We start from the raw sequence: 18639 nt of genomic DNA, 5'->3' as shown, positions 1-18639 counted from the left end.
TGGATTTCGGAGTTAAATGATGGAGCCATGTATCAGTCATTGTCACATATCGATGAAAAACTCGGGTCGTGCCGTATCCACTTTGAGCTTTCTCATATCAACTATTCGTGATGGATATGATGTACACGTTCAGTTGATATCTTTGTACTGTCTGCCACCTCGAACCACTTTAGTTTACGATCATCTAAAATTATTTTTTGGAATTTTCGTCGGTAACAATCTCTTTTGGGCATCCACTACGTTCACCGTCTACGGTGCTCATTTCAGCACGTCTAAACTTAAGATAGCAATCCTTGATGATTGATTTTCCTTGGGCAGTGACGGAAACTCATTATCAAGCCAAGTTTTTCCTTCAACCCGCAGTTATCGTAAACGAAATTATTTGTTTATGCATAATACTTTCACACGCAGATTTATAGTTTAAAAATAAAATATTTTTATGTCAAACATATCGTTATTAAGTAGTAGAGGATAAATATCTACTGATAACATTTTGTGCGGCTCTGTTTACTTTGAAAGCAGTGCACAGACTTTATTCGCTCTACAGTCAACTGCATTCTCAAAGTTTGCCTAAATATTAAAATATTTTAATTTGTATGTATGTATTCTACAATGTGAATATCAAATGAATGCCGAAATGGCCAGGTAATGGGTGATTTCAACTCAATTAACATTTCAAAGCTGCTGTAGGTTGCAACCTCTCTCACGGTTCCATACACTCAAGCGTATGCAAATGTTATCGAACAGTTTTGGCATGACAAAGGTTGCAATTATGTATATTTACCGCAATGCAGTTGCACAATTTGTGAATTTTGTGCGCAGCAATTGAGTTTTGAGTGTGGAATTTTGGCGCTTTTGTTACAACTAGATATGGAAACTATGACAATTTCATTACTATGACTCAGGTGGCAAAACAGGGAGCAGATATATACTATGCGTTTAAAATTGGAAAATAAAACTGAGGAGATATATTTACTATTTTTAAAACTTGCGGTATTTTTTAAGAGAATAAGAATGTGCTAGGGCCGCCTTGGAAAAATTTTTGACTTGACAACACATATTTCACTTAAGAAGTAAATTACCTAAATGTGCTATAACTGGAAAGAGTTCCTGATTAAATATTCATATTCGTGCTATAAGAAAGCTTTTTAATGAAGAAGCCTTTTAGACGTGGTAATAAGAGGATAGCACAAGTATATTGCCAACCGTACTTTTCTTTGCTTGTTTTGTCCTTTTTAATTCTCAGCTGGTTTATAATAAAAAGGCTATAAGGTTGCTTGAGCATTTTTATATGAAATGAATTATAATTTGTGTAACTGTAATTTAAAAACGTAAAAACATTACAGTCAAAAATATTTTGATGAAGAGTTGCCACCTGTTTCAAATTTAAATTCAAAAACTTGTGAAAGCTTTTTTAATGAAAAAACCCTTTAGACGAGTAATGAAACAATAGCACAAGTATATTGCCAACCATAGGTTTCTTTGCTTATTTTGTTATTTGCAATTCTCAGTTGGTTTATAACAAAAAAGCTATAAGGTTGCTCGAGCATTTTAATATAAAAAGAATTATAATTTGTGTAACTGTAACTTAAAAACATGAAAACGCATTACAGCGACAGATATTTTTATGAAATGTTGCCACCTGTTTAAAATTGAAATTCAAAAACTTAGTGGATTAACGATTTATTAAAACATGGTTATTAGAATAAATTGCATTTAACAACAGCTACTTATACGTATTATTTTTTAAAGAAGGGTTGCCACCTGTCTGACTAATTTCATTACAAAAATTAATAATTTAATAAATTCTATAAAAAAAATTCAAATATTGGTGTTGAGTTGGTGTGAGGAATTATAGCTAAGAGATGATCCATAAAGCAACCAAACCCTAAATACATATATACAAATAAGACGTTCTTGTAAATATGATGGATGTAGTAAGGATAATGAGGCTGCCAGGATCTTCTTATTCTTTCTTTATTGACGTAGACAGCGCTTACGCGGTTATAGCCGGGTCAAATGTAAAAAAATTGGAAGACGAGATGGCCAGAATTGAGATTCAGTATTTCTTCTCACGTCCATATCAACTTCTAATACTACTTTCAATATTTCTAAAATTCCATAAACTGAATTTAATGATTTTTTTGTGCATAAAATTTATTTGAAAACTGAGTATTTTATTTAAGATAAGAGCAAATGAAATAAGAACGGTGTCAGAAAACCAGCAAGCTCATGAGAAAATAGTTACATTGGCTTACAACACGAAATTGGCGAGCAACAATTTCAATTATTACATTATCAGGTAGCTGCCATACACGTAAATACCTTGTTAGCTTGTATGCCAATATCCACACATACACACATATATATGTACTTGCATATGTATATATTAACTCAGGTACATAAGAAATCATCAACGCTGTGGTTACGGAGTAACAAGCGAAATTATGCGAATGCTGGTTAAAGCAAAATAGAGAGAATATCACCGCCGTTAACTCTCAGCTTACAACTACAACTACAACAATAATCACACTTATACATGTGTAATTTCCATAAAGTCATTAATTAGAATATAAGCGAATGAAGTGGAAAATTCATTTTGCCACTTACCACTTTGCGACTTACTGCATATATCACTTACCACCTGCCACAGCGGTGAATACATAACGCAATCGCAGGTGGCATGTATTACTGAGAAGGTATGTACTACTTATAAATATGTAAGTAAGTGGTTGGAAACGTGCTATTATCAAATGAATGTGTGTATGAAAGTGCGGCTTAATTGCCGCTTTTTGTTTGTATGCTGGTTTGTTGCCACGTCCGAGTGTGCTGCTGCGGATGACCACAAAGATCATGACTAACAAGAAAATTTACTCACAACATTCTAACTATCGTAAGCAGTACTTAATTACTAATGTTTTTATGTTATGTGGTAAATCCCTAAATAAAGTAATACAAGTGTATGAACTTACGTAAATGTGAACTCAGGCTTAGCAAATATCATACAACCACCATCCTTTAAATAGAGTATAAAATAACGGAGTTTCTGGGAAATCATTACTCAAGCATCAGAAATCATAACTTCAGTTTCAGGTTCAGTTGTGTTCGGAAACCCAGCTCAGAAATACATAGTATTCCAACCGATTCAACCGAATTGAACTTAACGGAAATGATTTCGGATCATATCATAAAAATACGTGAATTCGTTGAAAACTGAACCACATTTAGTCTTAGTTCGAAAATTTCGGTTAAAAGAGTATTAAAATAAAGAAAACGTAACCTTTTTCTTCTTTTCGAAAATCGATTTTGACCCCTTATAGCATTCAGGAAGGAAAAATATAAAACATTCCTATAATGAGACGTAAATGGTGCCCATATTTTTTATGGCATACATGCTTTCAATAAGTTAAATTTCGAAGTTCGAAGTCAAATATTTCGAATTTGTTGGCCAACTCCGAAAAGTGGAGAAATTAATTTTTGCTTTAGTTCAAAAATTTCGGTTAGAGGAGTCTTCAATTAAAGAAAGAGTAACATTTTCCTGTTTTTCGAAGATCAATTTTGACCCCTTATAGCAGCTATTTGGACAAAAAATATATATAATAATTATATATATATTTCTAATAAATGGCATACCAAAAATTTTTTTTCAGTAAGTTCGAATACGAAGTCAAATATTTCGATTATGTTGGCTAGCTTCGAAAAATGAGGAAATTACTTTTTTTCAGTAAATGAAATACCGCAATAATGTTTTCAGTAAGTTCGAAATTCGAAGTCAAATATTTCGAATTTTTTGGCCAACTTAGAAAAACGGAGAAATTACTATTTCACTTAACTTACCTACCTACCTTACTTCGGTAGCGTTTGAAATGAATGGTTTTACCCGGTTTAGAAGCTCATAATGCAGCACACCTTTCTGAACCCACCGAACAGAACATTACAATTGAGCAATTCACAACCTGTCATAAAGCATCGTAAAATCGTAAAATTATAAAAAAACAAGTGTAAAAATTTATAATTTTACGATTTTACGATGCTTTACGAAAGGCTGTGAATTGAACAAATGACATCTTAGATATAAGTCTTTGCCGTTCATTTGGCCGATTGGACAGGTTTCATCTATGATTTCTTGCAGTTTGACATGTAAATTTTTCTTTCAATGTATATTGGTTTCCCAGCCCTTCAATGTATTCGGCTGTAAATTATTGAAATGGCTGTTTATGTGATTTCCAAGGATTCTCTGAACTCTTATTCAACGAGCTTCTGGAATCGAAATGCTTTCATATTCTTTGACATGAAAAATGATTTCAGTTCCGCAACTTCAGACGCTTTTGGTCGCTGAGAACGTTTCTCGGATTGAAGTTCGAACAATAGAGTAATAAGCAAGTTGCGCCATCTATAGATCCCATATGTTCTTCCGATAGGCAGCCTTGTTTTCGATAAAATTTACGCACTTCATGGCCAGCATCTCGTATTGCTAATACAATAATAAAAGCAACATTAAACCATTAGCAACCATTATAACATGAATTTACTCCAAACGAAAACCTCTCTATTTTCATACTTGCGGTCACTCTGGTGACGCTGAACGACAAATATTGAAACACTACAGGCTTGTAGGCATTTTCGTGTCGGACCAGCACTCGATTAAGTTTAGAGATTACGTTTGTTTTTTGTTATTTGTATTATTGAGTTATTGGAAGCATGAAACTGTTTGACAGTTGAAGAGAATGCAGTGAGCAAGTAAAGTTGAATTCAAATATGTTTTAATGAAAATCATGGTAATCGCTGATTTTTATTCAGTTCATTTAACTGGATGGAATTTTTATTGGCTTCGTAATTGGCTTAAAGTGGAGACGTGAATGAAAAGTGAATTTGTAGCTGTTGTTTTTTTTACATTTTCATTTTCAGCGAAAATATTTATCGTAAATAATGTTGAATCTTTCTTTATTTGAAAATACTTATTTTTAAAAAATTGTAGAGCTGCAAGGTGATGGTTTGTTACTTAAATTTGAGCAGAAGAATATGTGGATTTTATTAAACGTTAACGATCGGTTTTCCATAGTCTAGACCCAAACCTGCTACTACTCGAAATACAAACAGGTTTAGATTTACGATCTTTTCAGTTATAGTTGATTACTCTAGTTTCAGCTTTGGCTATAGTATAGACTCAAACACTTTATTCCTCGAAATATAATCAGCTTTGGATCTACTATCTTCAGATATATGTTATTCGTTCTCTGGTTTCAACTTTGGCTATAGCCTAGACTCAAACATCGATTGTCAGTCAAAGAAGCAAACCTAAAATTGGTTTTGTATCCCATATAAGGCTATGGAAGTAGTGAAAGTTAGTTAGTTATAACTGGCTGAAATACATGCAGAACTGAATTTACTTTTCCAAAATACCTTTCATATCTTTAGCTTATGTTTTTGCTGTAGGCTGGACTAAAACCTATTGTTAAACGATCGATCTTGCAATTATTTCAGTTCTTGCATTTTCTGCAGACCTCTTTCAAGTTCTAAATTTAAATTTAATTATTATTTTTTCAAAAATCCATCTTCCAATAAAAAAGGAGAAGACTATTAATTTCAAAAGGCTATGGCACCGTTAATCAGAGCAGATTTAATAATGAATCTATAGAAGATAATTTAGTGATATAAGTTTTTGTTGATCTTTGCAACTTGCTGAGATTTAAATTTTGTTCAAAATCAAATTAACTTCCATAATAAATTTTTATTATATTTAAAGCCGAAAAAGCTTCTTCTTACTCTGCAGTTACCGTAATTTTATTTTGTATAAAAATACGCGCTCCAGTCCTCGAATATATTTTTCTTATTCACTCAACGCTGTACTAACACAAATTCGTATCGACAGCTTTTCTAATGGATTTCGAATAATGAAAACGCCTTCTGGTTAGAATCTGTCAAGCCGAATAAAGTTACACTTCAATTACCTCCGCAGAGGGCGTAGTAGTTCGTAGATTTCACGAAAGTACGCCTGCCAGCCAAAGCTAGTACATATGCTCGTTGTGTTTGTTGTAGGTTTGTGTGAATGTACAATCTTGGACAAATATATAATATTGATTCTGCACTTTGAAGTACGCCCTTACAGTTGCCAAAGCAACACTGCTTGACACAAGAGAGATAGCAGAGTAGCGAGTGGGGCAGGTAAGTAGAGATTCTGCGAGATGCTTGCTGCTAAGGTTAAAACTAATCATTTTCGCCAATAAATCATGAAGTTTACAAATTTATGCCTCACTGCTAATCGTAAAGTTGATTGCGCAAAGCCTTTTGATTGAGCCGGTGGGCGTTGCCGGCGTTGGGTTGAGTGATGCGGCTAAAAGTGGTTGGGCGTTTATGGATCAGTTATGATTTATTGACAATAATTTTGTATTAAAGTTTCAGTTGAGTGGAGATTTGAAGTTAGCTAATTGAAAATTGTTGGTAAGAGGATTTAAATAAATTTTGAATTGTTGTGGATAGTTAGCGCAGATGATACTATGGCTGAGTCAGTGAAAGCTCAAAATTGAAGTGAGTTCTTGCTATTATAAATAACCTTTTTGACTTTTCGAATACTTCTTGCAGAATAACAGCCTTACGGAACTCAGTACAATAAATATCTATCAATTCATTTTCATTTGTCCTTTGGCGGTGAAATCGCAGAGACAAGTCCGCAGTGAAGTCTCCTAATAAATTTTATTTTGCTAAAAAATGTCTTGATTTGTACATCAATGGAAGCAATGCTCCCAAAGGACTCGAATAAAGCATCCTATGTGATTTCTAGGTACAATCTGTCTTTTATCTTGTATTACATTTTAAGATCTTGCGCAGAAATTATAGAAAATTACTAATTAGAAATCAAGAAATCATGTCACGGCCATTGTATATATCGACTAGATCAACGTCAAGACTTATTCAAGATGATCTCCACTTGAAAGCCTACCATCGGTCAACAGATCAGCTTTTGACAACGCGCTTGAAGTAACAGATGCAAACGGCTTCTTTAGTGGCAAGCGGTCAAAGGGTATGATGAAAAAATGTTCACTCTTCAAGAAATTCTTAAAAAGAAAAATCTATGCAAACACTTCCAAAGACGTTGAGAATATTATTACAAGAGTTCAACGTGGTTACCATCCAACTAGTTATTCTAATGGTTTGTTGGGGAGTCTCCTGAAACGATCTTGCACCTCATACTTCTGAGAAAAAAGCTGTTAAAACTGAAACAAGAGTTTACCAACAGGATACTTAGGAAGTTAATAGCATTGACAGACGGCAGCGTTAAACCAGATTAATTGCATTTTTCGGGATTAATTCAGGAGTTACCACAGCTAACTCCGTTGCTGAATTCAAAAATAACTCTCAAAATTTTAGGGAGTTTGTGAGATTTTCGTTGGCAACATTGTTAAAAATGGCCATTTTTCATCTATTGTGAATGAAATACAAGCAACCCTGACAGCTGTTTATCAAATTCTGTTCAATTTGGATCTGATTAAGTGCGCAGTTAATCCGGATTAACGCTGCCGTCTGTCAAGACTATAAGTTATACTATCTTCAATGGAACTCATTTGATCTGCCAATAAGATTTTGCTCCAGCACACAAGAGAAAAACCAGCCAGCAGTGTCTTAAAAACAGTATTCCTGGCTTTAAAACTACATGTGATTGACCTTCTGAAATTCCTGATTTGAATCCATTTGACTATAGTTTGCGATCTGAGTTAGAGAAAATGGCTTGTCGAATAACCCATAGATTTTTGAAGAGTATCAAAAAATCTGTAACAGAACATATGAGAGGACTAAAAGTATATGTATGTATCACGATAACATAAAAACGGTACAATAGCTCATACATGGTTTACGCAAACAGAGTCCTCAAATAACCTTCCTAATTTTTTTTATACCCTGAACAGGGTATATTACGTTTGCCACGAAGTTTGTAACACTCAAAAGGAAGCGTCGGAGACCCTATAAAGTATATATATAAATGATCAGTATGTTGAGCTGAGTCGATTTAGCCATGTCCGTCTGGCTGTCGTCCGTTTGTATATATACGAACTAGTCCCTCAGTTTTTAAGATATCGTTTTGAAACTTTGCAAACGTCATTTTCTCTTCAAGAAGCTGCTCATTTGTCGGAAATGCCAATATTGGACCACTATAACATATAGCTGCCATACAAACTGAACGATCGGAATCTAATGTTGGTATGGAAAACCTTTACATTTGACAAGATATATTCACGAATTTTGGTACAGATTATTTTCTAAGGCAACAATGTAATCTTCGAAGAAATTGTTCAGATCGGCTCACTATATCATATAGCTGCCATAAAAATCGAACGATCAGAATCAAGAGCTTGTTTGGAAAACTTTCGCATTTGACGAGGTATCTTCACTAAATTTGACATGGATGTTCAGATCAGATTGCTATAGCATATATATTCCATACAAAGTGAACACATAGTTACTAAAAGAAATGCACCTCTGAAGGGTATATTAGCTTCGCTGCAGCCAAAGTTAAATTTTTTTCTTGTTTTTTCAAAATTCCAGAAATATTAAGTTCCCTTTCTGGAGTCATAGGTTTTTGGTGAAATATGTTAGTTTTTCTAATATTCGTATGGGTTGTCACGAGTTTGTGAAGCCCATGAGGAAATCTCAGAGGTCTTCGGTGCAACCAAAGTTAGGAGGGCAATGGTCTGTTAAAAGCCCCACAACCATGGAGAGGTCAGCCTTACAGATGGTAAAGAGATCACTAGATCTCCTGCGATCGATCTTGGGCCAAAAGAAGGACCCATCAGAGTTCGGTTTGGCGACTCCATGATCCAAATGATCCGGTATAAAGTCGAAGTGTGTGAGGATATCCGAGTGTACAGATACGTGTTCTTTGAAGAATCCAAATTCTCTGACGTTGCGTGCCATGGTTGGAGTGGACTTTAGCGCACCACACATGCAGAGGAGAGCCGGCCGTTGAAAGCTCTCGATTTTCTTTGCAAGTGTGGTCATTTTAAGAGCCCTCCCCCGCGCAAAGACTACATAGAACATAATAAGCTTGACTATGGTGTCGTAGAGCCAGAGGACCACTTGCGATGAGAAACCCCACCTTTTGCCAATGGCTCCTCTACAGCGGTATAAGTCAATCGATGCCTTTTTTGCTCTCTCTTCAATATTCGGCTTCCATGAAAGCTTTCGATCCAGGACGACCCCTAGATATTTCACTGCATCCGCTGGTTGCAGACAGATGTCTCCCATTTGCGGCAGCGGTGCCACTGGGATCTTATATCTTCTATTCAATGAAACCATCTCAGTTTTACCTTGGTTGATGGCAAGACCACTTCCGACCGCACAATTTGTTATAACGCTGAGGTACCGCTGTGGCAGCTCGTACACGTTACTTAGGAACTTGTCTTTGACCATAAATGCTACATCATCTGCATAGGCACTCACCAGGCAGCCACGGTGCTCAAGTTTTGGAAGCAGCTCTTCAACAACCAGAATCCATAGAGAGCAAAGAGCATCCCACCTTGTGCGCGGGCAATGTCCCATTCCGTTTCAATCACACTATCATTATTTTCATGCAAAAAGTTGTACAACATTCATCTGGCAGATCTATTGACCATTAAATTGCTTAAATTCTCAATGAAAGTTAGTAGATACCAACACTATATTGAGAGGAAAAAGAAAATAATGTAAATTTTATTTGCTATTTTGGGAATTTCCATGCGAAAACCGCTTAGAAAATATTCCATAGAAAATTGCGGAGCAAAAAATTCCAGCTAGTTTGGAAACAAAATAGTTATACACTTGTTCACTTAACATAATCACAGTATATGTTTCGATGTATGCGTGTCCAGTTATTTATTTATCAACAGCATAGAGTTGTCTCCCAAAATCCGCTTAAAGTTTCCTTGCAAATGCTTGACGTTTCACTTCAACAAATTTCATTTAATCTCTTATTTAACACTTGTTAGCAGCGAGGGAATGTATTTTTGGCACACACTTGTTGGCTACACTCAGGCACACACATACAAATATATGTATGTATGTATATGGCACCTGCAAAGTTGTTTCATTGCCGGCAGCAGTTGAAATTGCTTGCCAAAAAGGTGTTGACTGCCGGTAACACTCACACACACACAAGTACACATACATATATATGTATGACGGTGAACTCACTTCGACATCACCACATTCACCGCAAACAACGGTACGAACATAGCAAATTGAAAAATCCTTCAACAAACTAATTTATCTTTTACGGTATTTCGTGACGAGCTTGAATCAGGTAAGCCAATATGTACGCCACATGACTGACTATATGAACATGTCAGCAGCAACAACACACACATACATACATACACGCGAGTATGTATATTGGCCTCTGTGTCAAAATTGAACTTTTGGCAAATCGATACAACATTGCAGTCAGCGCCGTAACGGCATTTTGTGTTAATGGAACGCTTCATTGGCACTCAACCTGGCACCCGTTCAGGTGGCTGTGGAGCTCTTGCCACTAGTTTTATTTTTAGTTGTGTGTATGAGTAATTGTGGCAGCTGCCCAACTTACGCTCCGTTTTCACCTTTCGCCTCATGGCTCATGGTGCTGGCCATGCTTCGCTAACCCGAACTGAAGCGCTCTAATCAAGCGTGTTAAATCTCTCAGCTCTTTTGGCTGCTAAAGTAAATAAACATATACAAGCATACCGTATATGTATATATATATATATGTGTGTACTTTAGGTATTTGTATGCATCTATGTGCGTGTGCTTATGCGTTGTGCTTTTCTCGTACAAGTTTTGTAGATTTATGCTTCGCTGCCTGACCGATTTTACTACAAGTGGTCACTTGTACTTGGGTTGTGGTCGTAAATGTGCTTTTTCTCGTAAGTGTACATGCGGTTATTTATATATACATACATAAGTAAGTATAAATGTTAAATGTATGAATGCATGTTATTATGTGCACTAATGTATCACTTTGCTTGTAGCTCGCAGAATAATTTATTAACTGAAACATGGTCAGGAATTTTGGGTTAGGTCATATGTTACAAAGTCAACATATTTTTGCAGAAAACAAGTCGGAAAAAAATTGAAAAAAAACCTAAGGCTAAATCAAGTCGAAAAATATTTGCGAGAGAAACACATAAATAAAGCAGGAATCGGTTGTAAATCAAAGCCAGGGTTGTCATTGATGGGTAAGAATGACATAAAAATATATTTCGAAATTTATCGAAATAAAAAAACGGAAACTTCAGTTGCTACAAAGCTATAATGTCTTTTGTAAATACAAAGGATTCCCTACAAGAACTTTGATCTGTCAGTTTGCATAGCAGCTATATGTAACAGTGACTCGATCTGAGCAATTTCTTTGAAGATTACATTGATATTTCACTAAAGTGGTCCGATATTCCTTTCATTGATGAATTTTTTTTACGTGGCGAGTCACAAATACTACGTACAACCTTGTGGAGGGGATGTTTCGCCTTCAAACGGATGTTTTTTGACTATCCAGAGCATAATTGGTCTCAGACCGGAGGCCGTAAAGTGCTTGAGCCATATGTAAAAGACTCGTGTGAATCCAAGTGAACGGCGCTCAGAGAACTTTCCTTACTTGCGTGAACTTCTAAATATGACTCTGTCCTCCAGCTCAAAGTGATATTCATCGTTCCGACAAATGAGCAGCTTATTAGTGAGAAATATACGGACGCAGATTTATATCTCAAAAATTGAGGGACTGGTTGGCATATATGTATGCAGACAGTTTGTCTTCAACTTGGTTAAATCAACTAAGCTCCTCACGCTTGTCATAGTATATAGTATGTATAATACAACTTGTCTCGTGATGATTCCTATAAGATTAGCTTTAGATCGGAGATCAATATTTGTGGCTTGAAAGGTTATAGGCCGAATTCGATCACTTTTAGTTGAGAGGAGCCACAATTTGAAGGCAAGGTTTCTTTCCAATATTTTCATTGCTGCTTAATTTATATATTGTAAGGTCAAAGAACCAGATATCACTCAGAAGGACTAGGCGTGGATATAGTTCGAGTTAATTTATTTTTACACTGAAGAAGTGTCACTAAATGAGTTAACTACCCTTAACTACTGTGATTCTCTTTATATATACGAGTTTACTGTAATCCATTTCCTTTTCCATAAACAGCCCAAATTTGACATCCGCATTATACAGTTATTAACTTCAAAAAGTTGATAAAATTTATTGAAAATATGTAGGTGGCAACCCTTGACTAACTTTATTTCAATTGCTTAAAATTCTTAAACCGCTTAAAATTGACTTCCATATATTAAAAGTCTTAACTTCAGAAAAATGATAAATTTATTGAACACAAGTGGCAACCCTTGGGTAAAATTTTTCCAATTGCAATAACTTCTTAAACCGTTTAAAATTGACATCGATTATTAACTTCAGAAAATTCGATATGTTTTTGATCACAGGTGGCAACGCTTGACAAATATTTTCCAATTGTAATAACTTCATAAACCGCTTAAAATTGACATCGACAAAATAAATTATTAACTTTAGAAAATTGATAAATTTTTTGAACACAGGTGGCAACGCTTGACAAAATTTTTCCAGTTGTAATAACTTCTTAAACCGCTTAAAATTGACATCGATAAATTAAAATTATTAACTTTAGAAAATTGATAAATTTTTTGAACACAGGTGGCAACGCTTGACAAAAAATTTTCCAATTGTAATAACTTCATAAACCGCTTAAATTTGGCATCTACAATATAGTAAGTTAGAATTAAAAAATTATGTTTTAAAAAAGGTGGCAACCCTGATAAAAGTATTTGCTTCAGACAACTTTTTTAAACTTTATTTGATATATATTTTATTTACCTGTATCTGCCTTGAAATCACTTCATTATAATTTTATCTTCCATACTTTCCTCTGCTGTTTTTCGCTTACTCTCATTGCCACCGAGGTCAAGTGAAATAGTAACTAAACTTCCTGTTAATCTTCGGAATATTTTCCACCCAGTTAAAGTAATTTTATTGAGCGCTTTGCTTGCTAACCATATGTTTGCTTAGTTTTATGTGCTAAACACTCGTAAAAACTGGAATCAGTGCGACGAAAAAGTATGTATGTATGTTCCATGAAGTGTAGTTTTTGTTTTAACCGTTCGCCCAAAGTGTTGCTTTTTCGGCTTAAAGTGTAACATAAACAAACAAACATAAAAACACAGGGTGATATGCATATGTGCACACACACTCATACACTGCAGTTTCAGTTAGTTTGTGTGGTTGTAAGCAGGTGAGCTTATGTAGTTTGCAGAGAAAACAAATAAACATGGGTGCCTGTGTGTGTGTGTTTGTTTATGTGCGCACCTCGTCTTTGCACCTTTCGCACAACAACTGAAAATGCGAAATAATAATTTCATGGTGCTGTTGCCTGCACGCCGGATATTTTTGATTGCACCAGCTGCAAACACACACACACATATATATGTATATACATATGTACGTATGTACTCACAGGCATGCATGCGCATACACATTCGGCTGCATATTTGAATAAATTTGCGTTTGGTGCAACATGGCGTATGATGAATGCATTCGGCAATGATGTGCATATGCTCGTTTGCTACGCTGTATAACAAAAATAACAACAACAACAACAACAACGCATAGCATTAATTCACTTAAATTTTCACAGTATTATTAGCACAATCTAGCATTTGGGTGCCGGAAGACAGATGACTGCCGTCATTGTGCGAACAATATACGCAAATTAACTTGTACACATTACTCATACGCCCCGTCATACGCGCGTGCTCTCCATACATCGCATACAGTAGTACAATGCGGCATCCACAAGTAATTGGCCAACAAGTTGAACAGCTGTAAGATGATAAGGCAGCGGGAAAATATGCGTTTGCATGAAAAATTGTCGGTTTGACATTGCAAATGAGAAATTATATGCGTTACGCATAACGGTAGAAAAGAAAAGACAGGCAACGTGGCCAAACGAAACGTGAAACGTCTAAAATTTCAACAATTCCAGTGTGCTGCATAGCTGTTTGCCGTTCGGTAGCGTGTGATTAATGGCACTGAGCGCAGCGCGACGGCTTGGCTTGCGAGCAACAGGCGCAAGGTGCAAGGCGAGCACCCGCATTGTTAGCTCGTTTGTTAAAAGTGGCGGCAAGGACTTGCGTGCCGCATGACTTGCTTCCGTTTTCACGCCAATGTGTGCAAGTGTCCGTCGCTGACGTAAAACAAAAGGAAAATGGTTGAAATAAAAATGAGCTGACAAATTTAACAAACTATGCTCCGATATCAGCTCAAATTATGTGCCGCCAGCAGCTCCAATGCCGTTTATTGTGCATTCGCGGGCGCGTGCCGCGTAAGAGTGAAACCTTGTGAGAAGCTGCTGCGCTAACTAGACGGTATGGCGTTCACAGAGATATTTTTCATTTAATTAGGCGAATACAACTACATATTTATGTGGCTTTCTTGCATTGGATGGACGTTTAAAATTGTTGTTGGTGCAATTTGCGGGTTTCCAAATTAAAAATTAAATTTAAATACTTCATTGCTTATTAGTTTGAGTTGTGTATGATAGCTGAACCAGTTAAAATAAATTGTTTAAGCAGCTGGCAGCATTGCCAAAATGTTAGACAATTTTTTGAATACATTTAATTTGAAACTGTAATATTGAACTACAGAAAATATATAAAATTTATTGAATGTATGTGGCAACCTTTGACTATTTTTTTTCAATTGTAATAACTTCTTAACCCGCTTAAATTTGACATCCACATTTTGCAGTTATTAACTACCAAAGTTTGATGAAATTTATTGAATATACATATACATACATATGTATATATGTATGTATATAGGTGGCAACCCTTGACCAAAATTTTTCCAATTGTAATAATTACTTAAACCGCTTAAATTTGACATTTATAAGTTAGAATTAATTGATTAAGTTTTAAAATAGGTGGCAACCCTTGACCAAAATTTTTCCAATTGTAATAATTTCTTAAACCTCTTAAGCTTGACATCTATTTCTAACTTATAATTAATTGATTAAATTTAAAAATAGGTGGCAACCCTTGTAAAAAGTAATTGCTTATGAAAAGTTTTCTTTTTTAAATTTATTTTGATATCCCTTTTTCAGCTTTTAAGTGTTTTACTTAACAATTTCAAATACATGGCAACCTTATCAGTGCCGAATACTTTAAAGAAAATAATGAGAGTGAATCGCAACGGTAGATGAAACAAATGATAAACTGAGGGGAGAAATAATACGATTTCTCTTATAATCGCTAAGTATCGTCTATTTATTTCAAAATTGAGTAATTAATAAAAATTTTTTAGCATCGAAAAAGATCTTGGTGGCATTTAGCAAACACATTTTTAAATAAATTTTTTCAATGTGGAGTTAACGTCACTAAACTGATATTTTCGTATGTCAAATTGTTTAATGTTTTAATGTCCATATTTTTGAAAAATATTACAGGGAAATTTTAAGTACAAAATTTCACCACTCAAAATTGTCTGTAGTTTGCTTCGAATATAAAAGTTTTTATGGTCGCTTGATGTGAGTTAACTAAATTTGAACAAATAATGTATTGCTATGAGATGATATAACAATTATATTGAAGTGTGGTATTTTGTAGAAATTTTTATGAAATTATCAACAGGCCTTGCCTTCATTTTTAAACTATGAACAACAGTTGCAATTGGTAGATCTGTCGAAAAAGTACTGCGACTTAAGAATAATCTAGATGCTAAAGGAAAGCCCCAAGAAATGCAAATGTCCAGCATTGTCAATAACCATCTGGGGCCCCACAGTATGATACAATGGTGGAGGTATCGACAGTGAGGCCACAGAGTCTGTTAAAATCCACGTCAAGCGCTGGCATCCTAAAGAATGACTACTGCTCATGAACCCAATAACTGATCTCCATCTCGTATCGTCAAGGACCAAAACTGGGTCATTGGCCTACCAGATTAATCTAACCTAACCTAAAAATAATCTGAACTTACTTAATACAAGTATTTATGACAAATTTCATCAAAAAGCTCTTAATTGCCGAAAATCAGTTTTCATGTCCCACAAAAGATTGTAATAGTGTGCTCTCTATATGAATGAGGGTATACTTCAGGAAACTACTACAATTTTTTCCCTCAAATTATTTATTTGTCTAAGCAAACTCAATGTCATCAAACCGATGTCAAATAATTGTTAGAATTAATCATTTTCAACTCACCACTGTTGCATAATTTTAGTTAAAGATTAATTACAGAGGAGCCTACAAATTTAAACAAACTCCTAAGCTTGTCTTAACTCATCAAAATATTCACATTAAACACATATTCGAAGCTTAGCAGCAAATACCTCAATCGCATCATCAATTATTCGCAACTGGCATTAGAACATTGCAGGAAATCATTGAAATACTTATGTAATGCATACATTTGAGCACCTCAACTAAGCACACTTAAGCTTCAGCGAAATATCACGCGTATTGACATAAGTGCATAGATATTTGCTGCATGATATGTTTAATCGGCATTGCTTATGCACAGAGATTTCACTCGAAACACACGTGGCAGACGGATTAAGGGATCAATGCAAAACATTACTAAGAGCATATTGTTTATTGTGTCGGTTGATGATTTGATTGCTGAAACAACTGAGTTACAAATAGCATAATCGGAGTAATACATGCGTATGTGTTGAGAAGTATTTATACGGATTTGTCGCAATTAAATGTGTATTGAATGTCACGCATGTCGAATCACGAAAGGAACATGCTTTAAATGCAGGGTGGCCCAAAAAAGAAATAAAATGTAATTTTAAAATAAGTCTCATTGAAATTTCTGAGCTTACAAAAATAATGGTTTATTTAAAAATAAAACAATGAATCTAATTTTTTTAGGGGTCAATCCAAACAAGAAATGCATTTTGAAATATGTCTGTTTGAAAGTTTAGTGGTTAAAAATAGGTTGGTTTATATAAAAATAAAATTTTGAATGAACAATTAACAATTTTATTTTTAATCCAGAAAATTTTCGGCATCCCGATTTTAAAAATCTTTCAATATTTTTGAAATTTTTGTAGCTATAAAAAAAATGGTGTTGATAAAAAAAATTATGAATAGATTTATTTCATTTCTAATCCCGAAAATTTTCGGGATCCCGAGTTCGAAAATTGTAAGTCGTTCCCAAATATATATAAAATAAATCAAACTGAAAATTGGTTATTACCTGCATTCCCGATCCCGAAATTAAATTCAAAATTTTCGGGATCCAATGAAAATTACTTGTGTTTATACTACTACTCACCCAAAATTTAAATTCAATGAAAATTCGATATACTTCATATTTCTGTTTAGTGTAGTTGCAATGCCTTTTGTTTAGAATCTTACTACCTCATCGGGATTAAGGAATAACGTAAAAAATACGTCAAGCATAAGATCATCCAATTTGCGAACAGACATGATTATATGTATTCATATTAAAACAGTACAATTTTCTACATTTCTTAATAAAATCGAGCTCGGTAATATTCCAATAAAAAAACCAAAATAAAATTTCGGAATACCGATAATGAAAATTCGAAATATCAACACATTTCTAAAAATATCAGAGTTTGATATATAGTAACAACTAATTTATAATTCTAGTAAGTTTCAGGATCCCGAAAATTTGTAATATTCTATTGTTCCACAAAAGGTCAAATAGGATTTCAAGATTGAATTTCAGAAAATCTACAAATTTTTCATTCATTCTATTTGATCTGCCATATAGTACATATGTACATATGTATATTGCAATTGTAAAGGTAAAACTACATAAAACTTGTAAAGTCGGTTCTAGAAGTGACATGAATATCAAAGGCGTGGGTTAAAATAATCAGTTAGATGCATATTTGTAACTTTTTTACAATTCTTTTACTGCTATAAATATTATTTGCATATATACCGAAATATTTCGGGATCCCGATAATTGGTCCCGATACGTAGTTCAACTAAAAAAAAATGTGTTTGAAGCTTATTTATGAAAGTTATACTCAGAATTTACTTCTATAAATATTATTTGCATAAATCCCGAAATGTTTCGGGATCCCGATATTTGAGCCAAAACGTGGTTAAACTAAGAAAATCTGTTTGAAGCTAGTTCATGAAAGTTATACTCAGATTAAAGGCATATAAATTATCACGAAGTATTTCGGTATCCCGAAAGGAAAACAAACAAATTTACTAATTTTTTTCTCTGAAAATGTTTTTAAATGCATATCGTTTCACCCTCTACCCACTTATATTTTTTTTACTATTTTTTGGCAATTTTATTTCTGAGCACGATAACATTATAATCAGTCATCTTGGCAATGTCAATGAAACGCACACAAATGTCAATTTCGGCTATAGAGAAAAATTATGGCTCTCATAGACGAAAACAAGAGCTGATATGGGTATAATTGTTCTTTCGTATGTATGTAGTTGTGTAGAAGGTTATGCGTGTACCATATACTGCAGATAACAAAATTACGAGCAACGCGTAAAGAGCGCACGTTTAAGCACTTAAGCGTCTCCGATTTGGCTCAATGCAGTAATAAAATATCACATGAGCCTTAAGCCTCGCGAGGGAGTGCCTTTGTGCCAGAAGGGGGA

General features: G+C 34.6%; 1 protein-coding gene across 1 annotated transcript in view; it reads right to left on the bottom strand.

Annotated features, from left to right (window-relative positions):
* LOC126756798 (diacylglycerol kinase 1) overlaps positions 1-18639 on the bottom strand; it is a 197720-nt gene that overhangs the window by 78247 nt on the left and 100834 nt on the right. The window lies entirely within an intron of this gene.

This window comes from Bactrocera neohumeralis, chromosome 4 (genome assembly GCF_024586455.1).
Source record: "Bactrocera neohumeralis isolate Rockhampton chromosome 4, APGP_CSIRO_Bneo_wtdbg2-racon-allhic-juicebox.fasta_v2, whole genome shotgun sequence".
In the NCBI taxonomy this organism is placed as follows: Eukaryota; Metazoa; Arthropoda; class Insecta; order Diptera; family Tephritidae; genus Bactrocera; species Bactrocera neohumeralis.
This window is presented reverse-complemented; position numbering and strand designations above follow the sequence as displayed.